An 11,037-nucleotide genomic window follows, 5' to 3' on the forward strand; every position below is an offset into this window, starting at 1 on the left:
TGCTTGTAACATGACAGTAACCAGACTACCAGAACCGTCATGGTCTGGTAGGACTGTTGCGATACAATACGATAAATATATTCAGCTCACAATATTTTCAGTTTCTTTAACAAGCTTGATTCAATAAGATGTATAACGATGCACTTGCATAATTTTCAGAACTATTTAAGGGGACACTGAGTCTATCCTCTCGTCCTCAGTCATCCCCGGAATCTTGCAGAATTTCATTGTTCCTTTGGCTTTGGAGGATGTAATAACTGCTCCGGGAATTTAAGTTATCAAACGCCTGTATGTTTGCATGTTAATTGTAGATTTTTTATATAAATATAATGAATCGGTACACACAGTATACAGTGTTTCGATGTTTTCTCACCCCCCATTATAAATATAAATTACTTACTGACTTACATTATTTTTTTAGTTTCCAAAAGCTTTCGCTATCTTCTTGCATTGAGTCAGTCTTTTACGCTGCCGTCTCTAACATCTCACCATTGATCATGATGATGATGATGATGACGATGCCAATATACACTTTTATCTCAAAAGCTTTATCATGTCCATTTTACCATATGTTTTCCATCTTGATGGTGTTAGCATGATGTGTGTTTTCTACTTACGTTTAATGGTAGCTTATAACCAATTTTTGGTTATTACCAACATCTTGTGTTCCGATAAAACTACCGCCGGTTATGTATTGGAAAGTTTAAGCAGTGTGCAGAAAACAGGCTTTAGCGTTTCGATAGTTAGCAAATCATCAACAATTAAAATGTTAGTTTTTGATCTGTTTTGTGAACGTATGGAGTCAGATTGGAAAAAAGGTTTTTAGCTCACAGTTGCGATTCTCTGTTAAGTTAACAAGGTCATTTTTATTGAGGCACAGACACTTTTATTCCTGCTGGCCTTTCCTTGACTCTCTGAGACTCCTGTGTTTGCCTCGTGGTGTCTTGACCTTTTAAGCATATATTTTTATTTGGTATTATTTTGATTGTTCAAGTGCTTTGTGACCCTGGTCTAGAAAAGCGCTCTACAAATATTACTTACTTACGTACTTATATATGCTTGTTTAAATTGAAGGGTGACTGAAGACATGACACTTGAATCCCATAAACAAACAGAATAAAGTACATGAGGGACAAATCTACCATGCATGTGCTCCTACTTTTAATAACCATATCCATCTCCTTGATGTCATTTTGGGTCACAACTTGTCCCTGTCACACAAGCTAAGAGGCTTAACTGACTGACCTCGAACTGTCATATATACCCACAAGATGTGACTTATAATTAGGATTTTCTTCGGATGGGCTTGGCTGCACATGAAACACCGGGTCACTCCAACAGAGTAAGTAGGTCTCGTTTCATCTATAATTCACCTGTAATTCCTGCAATATGATGAGGGAGGATACATTATTTCATAGCCGACTGAAATCGACGCATGTATCCTTCTTCGTTGCAGTGGAAAATGAAATGAATCAGGCCATAGCGGTCATGCTACACATTACATCATTAGAGTGGATTACATAATTTCTCCAGTACTGTATGGATATAGGGGGCTCCACCATCAGGGTCTCTAGCAGCCCGACACGTGTCCTGCGTATCAATGAGCGACGTCTCACTGTGGATCGACAAGCACAACACATCCGTCTTGTAATATATATTGCTTCTGCTTTCATCTCTCAGCATCAATCTGCTCACGGGGTCGTCGTTCTCGACTCAGGCTGCTCTTTGTTTTCGGTGTCAAATGACTCGACGCGACGGACATTAGTATTCTCCACAAAAGGACGGGATAAGAGGGGCATGATGCAAACGGTTGAAAACGGGATCAGGTGTTTTTTCTTCGCCAAGGAATTGGCTCTCATTATATATGATTGGAATAGAACATGTTGATGTAACTATGATGGAACACAAGCAGGTTAATGACATTTTGAACCATTTTGGGATTTGATAAAGTGTATACTTCATCATCACCATCTATTCTTATCCCAATTCTATTTAACGTTCTTATCTTAATGCATCTGAGGTGTAGGATTAAACTCTGCAGCTTCGGACCTGCTCTAGTAGAAGAACTCACATTTCTCCGATCCTTAAAACTCTTCACTGGCTGCCAGTTTCTTTCAGAATTGCTGGTTCTTACTTTCAGATCTATTCATTGTCAGGCTCCTCCTTACATCAGTGATCTGATCCAGCCTTACACCCGAGCTCGGGCTCTGAGGTCTGTGGATCAGAATCTACTGATGGTTCCTGAACACGCTTCTGGACCAGAGGAGAGAAATCCTTCCAGACTGTTGCTCCTAAGCTTTGGAACGATCTTACTCTCTCGGTGTTTGATGATCTACTGACTCCTTTAAGAAACATCTTAAGACCTTCTTATTTATGCAGGCTTTTCTGTGTTTGTCTTATATGTCTTGGCCTTAAATAGTATATAGTTTAAACTGTCTATTGTTTTTGATTGTTAAAGCGCTTTGTGACCCTGGTCTAGAAAGGCGCTTTACAAATAACCTTTACTTACTTACTTACTTACTATTTAAACAGAATGATAGTTAACTTAATGCCAGCTGTTTATTCAATAAAATAATGTGTGTGAAATAATTTATGTTATTTATATGTACATCTATGGCTGGGCTATGTAACTCAAGATTTCTACCTGTGTAAAGAAATTTTATTTTTGTTGGAATGGATCTTAAACTGGAGTTGAAAAAGTATTGTTCAGGAATCGGTTTTGAAGTGAAGAGATCAGTAGGTCTGTAGATTCAAGGTATTGAAATGGTCGATGGATACCGAGCCTTATTAACATAACATTGAAAAACAAAACAATTTTTTTTTTTCAACTCACCAGTAAAACATCAACAGTGTTCAGGAGGAAAATCCCATGTCTTGGCCTGGAGAGACAAAAAAGGAAATACTGCGATAAGCTCGGAGAATTTCACAAATCGCAGAAGCTTGGATCTGGACTTATTTGGCTGAGATCTAAACCCGGGGCTGCTGCAGCGGTACGGGTCAGGAGGTGAGGCAGAATCACACAGCGAGACAACCACATGGCCGGTGTGGCTGCCAAGAGTAACATAGTATATCACATCATCTGTGCGATATTACGAAAGCCCGGGGCGATAACATCTGAACATTAGTTGAAAGCTGAGGTGTTTAAGATTACGGTTAAAGAGTCACTGAATTAGAGAATATTTCTGCTTCACTCGTTTTTTATTTTGAACGTCAAAACTAAGTATTTAATACTTGTTTATTTGGGGAAAACCTCCGCCATGAGACACGTCTCCAAGTGCTGCAAACAAAGGACTTATTTGACACAACAAGATGGTGGTTTAATGATTTTTTGCAGGTGGGCTTTCACATTTTTGGACGCTGTTTGTCATCTACTCGACTTGATGAATAGAATCATCGACAGAGCAAGCAAAGGACACAAAATCAATGAGATCCCAAACCCCTTATTCCCCAACAATCACCAGGAAGGTGCCCTCGATTCCATTTCTTCTGCCCATCAACATGCAATCGCGCTCAGATCCACACGCCCCTTATCATCATCCGTGCTAGCAGGATCGCGGCTTCATTCCGTGTCATCGTTGCATCACCTCCACACGCACAGACCTTCTCCTTTGAGCCTTTTAAACAAAGCTGCAGGTACATCTGACAGCTGTGTCTGCACAGAGCAGCGAGCACAGGGGTCTGTGAAGAAACCCTGATACTCCTGTCATAACACAGGCGTGGAACCGGAGACAGCAGAGGTAATCAAGAGCAGACCGGCTTAATTAAAATAATAAAAAAAAGGAAGTTGAACAAAACAAGAGTTGAAAAATGACAACAGTGTCCACGACAGGGGGTAGGTATGAATCAATACGTGCAGCAGAGCGTACAGTTTTAAGTGAAATCCCTTCAATCTTCTGGATATTCTTCGCGATCTGAAAGTTGTCTCGGCAAAGTAGAAAACAGAAATTGATTCTGTTACTTCATGTCTGGCTGAAGGGATGCTCGCGGCTACAATTCTCCTTCCCACTGAACTCCTGACATGCCGAACTGAGCGTCTGGGAAATATTTCCTCATCTTATTTTGCTGAATACATGATGCAAACGGAGACGATATTCTACATTTGATGCAAACGTCCATGATAACGTTCCCATAATTGTTAACAACAATACATGAATTGTTTCATCATTTGCCAAGATATTTATGTATAAATAGATATTTAAAAATAGTTTTATATCAACAACAAAAACAATTGAAAAAGTTTATTTTAATTGAAAATATTTAGTTCATTATCAAGATATAATTCTTAACTAGAAGGAAACTAAATAAAGATGCGCGGACCAATGTCAACGTTGTGTTTGAGGGAGTTCAGGCAAACAATGCATTAGCATGATCTCATACAAACTCTTGCCAGACCAGTTTTTTTGAGCACTTGCACGTCACCCTCTGTCACACAGGCCTGGAGACAACTTCAGTCATCATGGAAATACTTGAGGAAGAGACACTTGAATTGACAGGTTTAAAATTAATTCATATTATAATACAATTCAAACAACCTTGGGTGTTGAGTGAAAAATGTCTGTATAAACTCTATGATAAACACCACCTATTAAAAGTGGCCTTCAAAAAACATAACCATTTTCTATAAGACAATATTCGCTTTGTCAATAAACTCCTATTAGAAAATAAATCACATCTTAAAATACCATTACATCTATTGACCTAATCTATAATCCTAGTTTTTCAAAGGACGCCATTTATTTTCTGACCTTTAATGGACTATTTATTCGATACTGACACACTCAGTCTCAAGAACAATTACACACGAAGGACATATCCAACAAGATGTTGGATAATAACATCCATTAATTTTCTCTTTTAGCAGCCGGATGGTACTTAAAGAGAGCTTCGTCTATTCACGATAATGCATCACGAGCTCAGGTATTGTAACAGGGAGGGTCATGTTAGCTTTTATGATCACCAGTAAACATTTAATGCTGTAAAGTCAATATGTCGAGAGGAGAATTTGTTTTTCTACTAAACAAATACACTCCCATGGAATATGACTTATTCCTATTTAAGTCTATTCAAACATAATGTAAATGCCAGAACATGTTCTTGTATCATCCGGAAGTTTAACCTCGAAGCAACCTTTATTTAAAAAGAAAGAAAAACATGACGCGTTATAAGACTGCCTTGACATTCGTCCAATGTTTGAGGAGGAGGTGGAAGACTTTAGTCGAGCTTTTAGTCCAGAGGTTGTTTTTCAATATGGGTCCTCAGTGTTACCCCCTAGAGGAGAGGAGGCCCCTTGTCATGAAGACATTGGGAGACCATAGTTTCAAAAAGGTGGACGAGATAGGAACAGGAATACAAAACACACCCTAAAGGCTTAACAGGGCATTTTAATTGTTTTTAAATAAATCATTTTAAGGATTAATAAACAAAAAAACTCATCAAATTTCAGCATTGAGGTGATAGAATAATTCAAATGGGTCAATAATTGAACAATACAAGCCATAATTTTACTTTATTCTGAAAATTATGAATTGACAAATTGTGTCTATTTTATATAGAATTAATAAATGTACGACGATGTCATTTTAAGGTGTAAAGTATCCATGTAGAATGGAAATATACTGTATGGTTTCTAAATGGAATATGAAGAGATGTTTTTACACATCTTATGTAATAAAGAATAAAACATATTCAATTTGTATTGAACCGAAAGCTTATCCTGCAGTGTATTTTTTCCAAGGCAAATACAAATAGTGATGAACATATCCTGGCAAATAATCTTGTTTAAATATTGGAGACAAATGTTTTTTTTGGGCCCCGAAGGATCTTGGAAAAACTCAAAAACTGGAAAGATGTACAAGACGTAGAATTTGTCTTAGAAAATGTATGAAATTATACTTTGAAAGGACCAGTATTATACAGTAATATATACTGAAATAGAGAAATAAAATTGTGTTTCATTTTGGGTTCATCCTGGTTTGCACTTTTTTTTGCCAAGGTTCATATTGAAATAAAGATAACAATATATATACATAACATTAAGAAACAAAAAGGATTGTTTAATTCCCCATTAAACGTAAACAGTGTTACGGGTAAAAAAAAAAACGAATTTTTAAACTTAAATTAGACATGTTGGAAATGTGCAAAAACAATAATTATCCAACATGGGACTAAACTAATAAAAATAGCTGGATATAGTTAGAATTTTCTAATTCTAATGTTGGTAAGAGGAAAAACGTTAAAAAAAAATAAAACTGTATATAAAATCTGTGTATAAATATGACTGTGATGGAATTAATGGTGTAAATATCTCTTATGTCAGATTTATTAGAGGAATATGCAAAAAAAAAGAAAAGAAAAGATACAAAAAGGTTGGAAAAAATATATATACGACACGTCTATCCAGTGTAGTATCTTGTAGAAGAAATTTCATGAGACAAAAATAATAAAAGAGCCGGAAATATTTCGAATTTTTCCAACGATGATAAGAAGAAAACAAAAATGAAATAACTGCAAATAAATAAGTTGTATATAACATTATATGTGTATAAAGATGACTGTAATGCAACATTAATGGAATGATGGTGTAAATATATGTTATGTCAGATTTATTACAGGAATATTCATTAAAACACATTTGAAAAGTTCCCAAAAAAAGGTACTAAAATACACATCTGTGTGCTGTATTATCTCGTTACATTATAGTATAATGTTTGATTTTTCATTCAAACATGTGCATCTCAGCAGCTCCACCGCTGCAGCCACTACTCGCCGAGGATGTTTTCTTCAGGGACATAAAAGTCAAACAAACACACCATTAAACCTCGAATAAAAGCGGACATCGCTTCGCAAAAACACACCCGACATTTAAAAACCCTCTCAGTGTTGGCTCGTCTGTCGACTTTTATGGCCATGACTGCTGCTGTCCCGCTACAGCAGCTAGCTCCCCGGCTAACCTCCCGTCCGGATGGAAACATCGATAACGCGGATTTTTTTTCTCTCTCTTAACTTCCACACACGCACGGGTCTCACGCACGCATTCTCTTCCTAAAGGTCAACACAATCACACACACTTTTTTTTTTAAAACTGGCGTGTGTGTGACAGCGGCGGGAGCTACGTTAGCTTCTAGCTAATGGCTACTGTCTCCAGCTGTGTGTGTGACACGGAGGAGGAGGATGATGCGAGGATGGAGTTGCGAGGAAACAACCGGGAAACACTCGCGGTTCACGAGACACACACCGACCGGTTCTTTCTTACGTGAGTCCGTGGCTTCGACACTCGGGGGTTTAAATCCAGACGCGGGTGGATACAAAAAAAAAAAAAGTCCCGGTTCGAGGGGATTTGTCTGTGCGTCTCTGCTGGCGTGTCTCCCCCCCTCTCCTCCCCTGGAGCGGCTCTCTGGTCCCTCTCGCCCTCCAGTGGAGAATGAGTGGCCCTCAGCTCAGGAGCCCCTTCTTCTTCTGCCTCAGTACCGAGAGAGAGTGTTCGGGGTTGACAGAGTGAGTCATCAGCTCCTCCCTGCTCCTCCAACAGCTGACTCCTGGAGAACAAACAGTGGCTCTGCCTCCTCCCTGAGTCAAGCTCCTGCAGCTCCTGCAACACACACACCGTGGGTTGTTGTGCGCACAACGCTACACACTCCGATCGATACACACTTGAAGGAGATTGTTCGACACCGATATATCGCAGTTTTTGTTTTCAGGGCACCGTATCGATTTTGTTTTTATAGTTTATATTTCAGAGTTTGTTCACTTTTGTGTTGCAATTAAACGTCCGGCCGCTAGATGGCGGCGTTTCTTGTCGTATTTTCCCGCATCGCAAACCCCGATTTCCCCCCCAAAAGGAGATCTCTCGTAGATGGAGTCAATCTATCCGTCTATCGTTTCGTCCTTCCGCAGCGAAAGGAAACGATGAAATCCTCGCCAGGACCCCCAGGGATGACTGAGGACGAGAGGATGCAGTCAACCTCACAAGCTTTTAGAGCTGATGACTGGACATTTTTTGGGTAAAGTCTGTCACGACTTTGTCGAGAGTCATGTGGTCTGAACATTCTTCAACACCAGAGTCAAGTACTTAACAATACTACAAATATATCCCTGTTCCTACGGTGATGACTGAGGACGAGAGGATGCAGTGGACGGCAGAAGATTTTAAAGCTGATGTTTGGACATTTTTGGGGTAAAGCGAGTCACGACTTAGTCAAGAGTCATGTGGTCTTTAAATTCTACAACACCAGAGTCAAGTACTCAACAATACTACAAATATATCCTTGTTCCTACACTGATGACTGAGTATGAGAGGATACAGTCGACCTCACAAGCTTTTAAAGCTGATAATTGGAATTTTTTTGGGTAAAGTGAGTCAGGACTTCGTCAAGAGTCATGTGATCTGTACATTCTGCAACACCAGAGTCAAGTACTAAACAATACTACAAATATATTGTTGTTCTTACAGTGAGGACTGAGGACGAGGGGATACAGTTGGATACAGTTGACCCCAGAAGCTTTTAAAGCTGATGTTTGGACAGTTTTGGGTAAAGCGAGTTAAGACTGCGTCAAGAGTCATGTGGTCTGTACATTCTACAACACCAGAGTCAAGTTCTAAAAAATACTACAAATATATTCTTGTTCCTTAAGTGAAGACTGAGGACGAGAGGATACAGTCAACCTCAGAAGCTTTTAAAGCTGATGTTTGGACATTTTTGGGGTAAAGCGAGTTACGACTTCGTCAAGAGTCATGTGATCTGTACATTCTGCAACACCAGAGTCAAGTACTAAACAATACTACAAATATATTGTTGTTCTTACAGTGAGGACTGAGGACGAGGGGATACAGTTGGATACAGTTGACCCCAGAAGCTTTTAAAGCTGATGTTTGGACAGTTTTGGGTAAAGCGAGTTAAGACTGCGTCAAGAGTCATGTGGTCTGTACATTCTACAACACCAGAGTCAAGTTCTAAAAAATACTACAAATATATATCCTTGTTCCTTAAGTGAAGACTGAGGACGAGAGGATACAGTCAACCTCCGAAGCTTTTAAAGCTGATGTTTGGACATTTTTGGGGTAAAGCGAGTTACGACTTCGTCAAGAGTAATGTGGTCTGTAAATTCTAGAACACCGGAGTCAAGTTCTAAACAATACTACAAATAAATTGTCGTTCCTACAGTGAGGACTGAGGACGAGGGGATACAGTTGGATACAGTTGACCCCAGAAGCTTTTAAAGCTGATGTTTGGACAGTTTTGGGTAAAGCGAGTTACGATTTCATCAAGGGTCGTGTGGTCTGTACATTCTGCAACATTATAGTCAGGTACTAAACTATACTACAAATGTATCCTTGTTCCTACAATGAGGACTGAGGACGAGAGGATACAGTCCACCTCAGAAGCTTTTAAAGCTGATGTTTGGACTTTTTTTGGTAAAGCGAGTTACGACTTTGTCAAGAGTCATGTTGTCTTTAAATTACTAAAAATATATCAGTGTTGCTACAGTATCACAATACAACAAAATATATCGTATCGTTGCCCCTGTATCGTGATACCTATTGTATCACAAGATTTTTTCCAAAACAACCCCCTAGTTGTTACTACATTATAAAGGTCATGTGATTGTCAGTGTTCATTAAACATTATGACCACCTTCAGTTATTTTAATTCGTGCCATAAAACTCTTACTGCCTATAAAAACGTATGAAAGTCAGAACTATGATGAGAAGTAAAATCAAATATCATGACCTAATGTTTTTTTCATAAAATTCTCAATATGGAAAGTAAATAATAACATTTCAAAGATTACAACTTTATTTTTTAGTGTGCGATCAAATATAAATTAATAAGGATTACAACTCATACACTGCTCTTTAAAATGGTTAAACCCAACAAAAACATACCCTCAGAATTGCAATGTTGATTTTTAAGAGGGTAAATAAGTACTTCAGGGGAATAGCCGCTCTAAATGTGAAACCAAAATGACTTTTTATGAAGGATAAAAACTGAAAAAGACAGTTTCACTTCCTTCATCAGCACTCAAGTTATAGCTCAGACACACACAATAAACCTCAGTGCGACAAAAGCCACGTAATTTATACATCACAGCTTCCATCGAGATTTGAAACCTTTAAGTTGTTCAGCCCTCCACGACGACGCTGCTCCCCATAATTAATATGAATAATGTATGTACATCTTCTTGCGTGGGAGAAATGCATTGTGGGAGCTGTACATGATCATAAGTGTAATTTTTAAGTTTTGACCAAAAGTGTTGCTCCGTTCTGACTTTCTTATGGATAAATAGATATTTTTACTTTTCCTGTTAAACATATAAGATTAAAAACAAACATAATAAATAAAACTGTCCTACAACTATGTATATTAGAATAACATTTAAATGTTAACCTTATTTTCCGTCTATTTCTTAAACATTTACAAGTCAAATATTTGTTGATAAACAATTCAAATTTAAAATATTATAAACACTGAAACCTTTTTAGTAGTTTATTTAAATTATTAGGGATGGAAACTATTTCTTTGCTTAAGTTTATCCATTAAAATCATCATTTAAATTAATTATCGTTGCAGAAAAATGCTAACAAACATATCTCAAATGTTGTTGTTTAAACTGCCATGATTATGTTTGTGTAAACATCTGTCCAAGCCAGTGTTTTTGCAACGCTACACAACAAAAACAACAACAATTGTCAGACAAATAACCATAACTTACTCACAATAGAAACCAAAGGCAAACCATAATAGTGAGACGTCTCAGACCGACAAATACGATGAACGCTCGCTGACGCACATATACAAACCCCCCATTGAAGAGCAAGTGTAGCTTGTGTACGTCAGATCAACACACTCGACACACTTCACACGCACAAGAGGTATCACGCTCAATAAAAACCTGCAACTTAATAATTAATAAGTATCTATTTGCAGAGCAAACACGCAGCTGCCTGCAGGTTATTAAAAAGAAGTGTTTCATGTAGACTCATGAAGTTCAGGAGGTGTCATTTAAGGATCACACAACTTTACTAACACGCAATTTTAC

At 38.1% G+C, this 11,037-nt stretch overlaps 1 protein-coding gene across 4 annotated transcripts in view; it reads right to left on the minus strand.

The window, feature by feature from the left end:
• plcb4b (phospholipase C, beta 4b) overlaps positions 1–7,499 on the minus strand; it is a 52,155-nt gene extending 44,656 nt beyond the window's left edge. For 2 of the 4 annotated variants that reach the window (XM_087813064.1, XM_087813063.1), the window contains exons 1-2: positions 7,253–7,498; positions 2,834–2,879 (exon numbers count right to left, since the gene is read on the minus strand). The gene's annotated coding sequence lies outside the window, so the exon portion shown is untranslated. Of the gene's footprint in view, positions 1–2,833; positions 2,880–7,252 lie in introns of all 4 variants that reach the window. The other 2 variants (XM_087813066.1, XM_087813065.1) reach the window with 2 other exon arrangements.
• Positions 7,500–11,037: the final 3,538 nt, after the last annotated feature.

The sequence above is a fragment of the Callionymus lyra genome, chromosome 17, assembly GCF_982586985.1.
Source record: "Callionymus lyra chromosome 17, fCalLyr1.hap1.1, whole genome shotgun sequence".
NCBI classification, from domain to species: domain Eukaryota; kingdom Metazoa; phylum Chordata; class Actinopteri; order Syngnathiformes; family Callionymidae; genus Callionymus; species Callionymus lyra.